Here is a 5,693-nt window from a genome sequence, read left to right as displayed (position 1 = left end):
AAGCACCTACTAGTACAAACTACAATCCTGCGAAAACCTTAAATACTTTATACATAAACTTTAGCAGTGTCTATTAGTGCTGTCTCTAAACTACCTTAGTTGTTAGCCTATTCCAACTTAGTGAACTAACTTATTATTAAAAAAATAGCTTATTTAGCAGAGATATTTGTGATAAAAAATTTATGATATTATATATTATCATATAAGATTACCCTTATTTCGTAAGTTAATCTATTACACTGCTTGATGAGCCATCCCACACTATCTAGACATTTGGAAAGATGGAAAATGATTCTATTACAATTTTATTTTACATTTAATCCTCAATGAGCTATTAAGGTTCAAACCCTTATTGAATTTCTTGCAGCTCATAACATTCCAACATATTCTCCACTAAATGACAATCTGCCCAATTAAGTGATCATGGGTGTAGATAAAAAAAATAAAATTTAGAGATATATTTTGATGGAGCTTCCCCTATAATATTATTGATTCAAATAAACTTTGTAATGCTAGAGCTAGTATAAGTAAGGTGTTCATGACTCCTAAAAATTATATTTTATAAAACTCATAAAGTTTTTTGGATCCCTAAAAAATTAATGAAGCTTAATATAAGGCTTTGATCACTAATTTAGAGTTAGCAATTCAAATAAATATTAAAAAAGATTTAAATATTTGGAGATTCATAACTCATTATCAACCAAGTTAAAGGCACATATAAAGCTCTCAAACAAGATTGAAAGTCTGTTGGCAATTCATAAGCAACGAAATATATATTAAAACTAAATTAAAAAAAAAATTAAAGAAAAAAATTTTTGTTTTATAGAAAAATTATTATTGAAAAAAATTTCTTATATGAAGCAATAATAAATTTTGAAAACATGGATCTGAGCAATGAAAAAAGTAGGAAAAAAATAATGCCATAATGTAAAGAAAGGAAAACTTGGATTTTTATAGTTTTTTTATCAACTTGACCAACATTCACTCACCAAGTTCTTACTCCTTTGGAATTTTATTTTAAGAAACTACTTCTACACTCAGCAAGGTGCATAAGCCCTTCTCTATTCCAAGGTGGAGAATGACCTTTATAAGAATTTTCCTTAAAAAACCTAGACTACCTTCCATAGCTTCCCAACATGGTGAAGATGCCTTCTCCCTCCTTCTACTCCTTACAAAAGTAGAGATGCTACTCCTTAGTTTGTCAAAAGTCTTCTGCCCAAAGATTCTCCTTTTCGATCTCCTCTTCAAGATCTTTGAAAACACACACTGGAGGATAAAGGTGCAAGATGATGAGATAGCCATATGATCTCCTACACATAACCCTATACTCCCTCAAGTATCCTTCACTCAACCTTATCCTCTCTTTCAAGTAGTTTTAATAAGATCTCATGAAGAAAGAAAACTACCTCCTTTTATCCAAGGACTATGTCAAAAGAAGCTTCTTTGATGGATCACTTGCCTTACACTCACTTCGGTAATTAAGAGATTCAAAATTAGATATTAAGTATTTTGAATTTCTTGCCTCTCACACATACACATATGTATTTTTAATATACTAGTTATAAATATGAATAGTAGTTTGTTCTATCCAATTGGTTCAATCTAAATTATACTTGTAATAGGAGTTCAATTAAATATGACAGTGTGATATGGATCATATAGTATGATTAGTTGAATCAAGTCAATGATCATCCTTAATGTACAATGGTTCATACCACAATTATTTTGTTCATTTAAACTATATTATTTAGATCATACAATATGATATTTAAAAAGATTTAATGTTGATTTAATTCCTTAATTCTCGAATAAAAATATGAAAAAATTAATAATTTCATATAGTTCGATTAAGATTGTACGGTACTATTAATTTAATTTAAAAAATATAAATTTACTTATTTTTGAAAATTTTGACCAGGTATTACCAAAATAACTAATTGTTCTAGACGATCAAGAACATGTAGTATGATTTTTTATTATATTTTTAATTTTTATATTTTTTTTATAAAATACATGATTTAATTTATAGAACAACTGAAGTTATAATATGATCAAGATCATATAGTGCAATTTAATAGAGATATCAAGTATTTAGTTTTGATTCCTACTCGTGAGTGTGTGCTCGATTGTCTTTCAAATATACACCTAAACACATAAAGACTCAAGGAAAGAAAAATATAGACTCATATTACTAGTTTTTTCAGTTCTAAAATTTTTAATTTTTAAGATCTTTTCCTTTTGATTTATTTCCTTGTATGTTGTATGCAGTTTTAGTTCATGTGCCATGCTTGAAAAGTTATTATAATAAAATAACTTGTATATATTATAAAAAATTCTAAGTGAGTTATCCAATAATATTTGAAATCATCCAAATCATAATAATAGATTGAGCTCATGGGTTTCCACAATCTTCCCTTTTTTATGATGACAAATATTATTAGTTAGAATTTCAAACTAGCAAATAAATATTTGACTTACATTTTGTTCTCCTCCTCACTCCATGTATTAACTTATATGGGAGAAAGATTCAGATTATTTTTTAGTTTGGTTATTATTTATATTTATATTTTTATGTTTTTAAATAATTTTTAAACAAGAACAATAAAAACAACCAACATTTATAATATAAAACTAAAATAAACTTTTAATTAAATAACTAGATTAATTAGAAGAACAACTAAATGCTAACACAAACAAACCAACAACTCTCGTCTCCTCCTTTTTCACATCTCACAAAAAGGGAATGAAAATGATAAAAAATACACTACATAGAAAATAAGAGCACTTTAAGGAAAATAAAAAATATAATAGTCCAAGATCAAGTGTTGGTGGTGGTGGTGGTGGCTGAAAATAGTGATTAAACTGATCCTAGACTAAGGCACTCCCCCTTTATGTTACTACAATAATTCCTTTCACCTATGTATCAATTGTTATATGAAGGTGTCAACTTTTCTTTCTAGCTAAGAAAACTTCTTCATACATGCATCATGGGGATAGTGATAAGCATATTAAGGGGATTGAAGTGGTGCTCGTCAATCTTTTTATTCATCCTTTGAACCCGAGCCCAAAAAAATTCACTATAAATTATTTGAATTGAATGGTCTATGAAATAGGAGGGTTGGTTATCAGGTCATGGAAGATAGGCTATGTTATATTTTTCTTCAAGGATATAGAAAATAATATGTCCTGATATTGAATTTTGTTCTTCTAATAGGCTTCATGGTATCTAATGGTAGTTAAATTTTATGTGTATCTAATAATCATATTCATAACATCGACCTATGCTCCATTCAAATAGAATATATGAAAATAAAAAGTATGGGGTAATGTTAATATGGTCATCTACTTTGGGAATTATAATGTGTTAAAGAATGTGTTTGATAACACGGGCATTCAACATCATGTTTCTGATAAGTGGCTAGTGTTAGTTTATGGGGAATTCCTAGTAGTGTTATTTTCAACAGGAAAATTATAATTCAACTTTAGTGTATTTTGTAGAGTGCATCACTGGTATTAAAAAGGTGAAGGTGTTCATGCATATCCATGTCTATTATAGAAATTTGGAAATGAAATCTATAGGATTTCATGGAATTCCTATCTAATGTGATTCTAAGGTTAGAGTGAAATTTTAAAGCAGTTTAGTGTAATAATATAGACAAGAGAAATCAGAAATTTGAGGGTATTTTTAAAGTTCTGGTACCTCATAGGAAATGTTCTTTTGGTCTACGAGTGAGTAATGGAGGCATTGTGATATTTTAAAAATGTAGCTTCATCATTCTAACTTCAAAACATGTCATTTAATCTAATCCTTGGAGCTTCCAATTCACCTTTCTTATAAGCAAAGGAAAGGAAAAGGTTCACACTTAAGGGTTAGAGAGTAAGTATTGAGGGTGTGAAATGAAATAAAAACCAGACCCTCTTTTTATAGGTTTTGGTAGATTGTGCAAAATGATAGGGTATCACACAACATGATAAAGACCCAAGTGTGCTAACTGTCTCATAATGTAATATTTTAGTGAAAATGTCTGCCAATTGAATTTTCATGTCAATAAATTGGATGCTTACATCTCCATTCATGGATGACCGAAACACCAAAAACGGCCAAGGAAGAGAGAGAATCTTCACAAATTAAGGAAGATTTTGGAAGAATATCTTGAAGATTTTGTGTGGCTTTGTTGGAGATGGAAGATGGTGGCCGGTCATCCAAGGATGACCAGAACGTCAAAAATTTGCTATCTACTGCGAGTCCAATCATGTTGGATTCAAAAGGTAGATTCTTCTTCAAACGAATCACTTCTTTTAGGATTTTGGAATCCCCTCTAGTCATTAAAGAGGGGGGTTTAAATTCTAGGGAAAAACCTTTGCCGATTTCAGGTAAAGGTAAGGAAATAATTTCATTTTTAAATGATTAGACTAATCCTTCAAAGGCTATAATTGATGGTGCAAATGATAAGGAAGCTTCTTCTTCAAGAGGAAGTTTTGCTGAAATTGTGAAGAAGGACACGGTTAATCCAATTAATTCTCCTAAATTGGATAACTCAAATTTGTGGACTAAAAAGCCTCACATTAAAATAAAATTAAGTGAAATTCATGATGATATGGGAGATGAAAATGTTGTCATTCTTGACAAGGAAAAGGAATTATCTAATGTTAAAATCTTGAATAATTCCTTGGTTGTTAAAATTCTTAGAGAAAATTATCCTTTTTCTAAGTGTTCATTTGAATTAAGAAAGCAATGGTCAAAATTTGGAGGATTTCATATTACATTTCTTGGTCAAGATTGGCTTCTTTGTTCATTTCATTCTCAAGAAGCCAAGGAGGAAGTTCTTAATGGAGGTCCTTGGTTTGTAGGGGGTTTTGTGGTAGGCTTAGACAATTGGTCTCCTACCTTCTCTCCTTATTCTTTGAATGGAATTTCTTCTCCAATTTGGGTTCGTCTTCCTCATTTGCCACTTCACTGTTGGGATGAGTCCAATATCACTAGAATTATTTCTAGAATTGGAACTCCTATTTTATTGGATGGAAACATGTTTAGATGGGGGAGGAGGAAATTTGCTAGAGCTTGCATTCGTGTTAATTTGAATTCCAAACTCCCCTCTGGAATTTGGGTGGAAGGGATTTATGGTAAATGTTTTCAGAAATTTAAGTATGAAAATTTATCAGCTTTTTGCTTCAAGTGTGGAATAATCGGCCACATTGATTCTGTGTGTCCTAATTCAACCCAGAATCATATTCCTTTGGTTAAAGAGGTTCCTTTCAGTTCTTTGCAATCTGAGAATTTAGGGCCTTGGATGCATGTGAAGTTCAAGAAAAAAAGGTTTAATCATGAAAAAAAGCTGTCTAAAGGTTTCTCAATCATAGCTAATTCAAAAGAGGATTGTGTTAATATCCAAAATGGTGCCTTACAAGATGATGAAGGACACGAAATTTCTGTTGCAGATGTTACTGAAGTGCATTTGACACATAAGGAGGTTGCTGGAAATAAGGAAGAAAAAAAATATGATAGTGAAACAAGGATCTATAAATCCCAACGTTCCTACTATTGTTGAATCTGTTGAACCTATTGAGTCTAGTACATAGGTTGTTAGACCTAAGTTAATGTCCCAAGGCTACCGAGAGGGGGGGGTGAATTGGTAGTTTAAAAAATTAAAACCCACTTTTAATTTGAGTTGAACCGAAATGAAAATTTTCTT

The sequence above is a fragment of the Dendrobium catenatum genome, unplaced genomic scaffold (assembly GCF_001605985.2).
Source record: "Dendrobium catenatum unplaced genomic scaffold, ASM160598v2 fragScaff_scaffold_65, whole genome shotgun sequence".
NCBI lineage: Eukaryota > Viridiplantae > Streptophyta > Magnoliopsida > Asparagales > Orchidaceae > Dendrobium > Dendrobium catenatum.
This window is presented reverse-complemented; position numbering follows the sequence as displayed.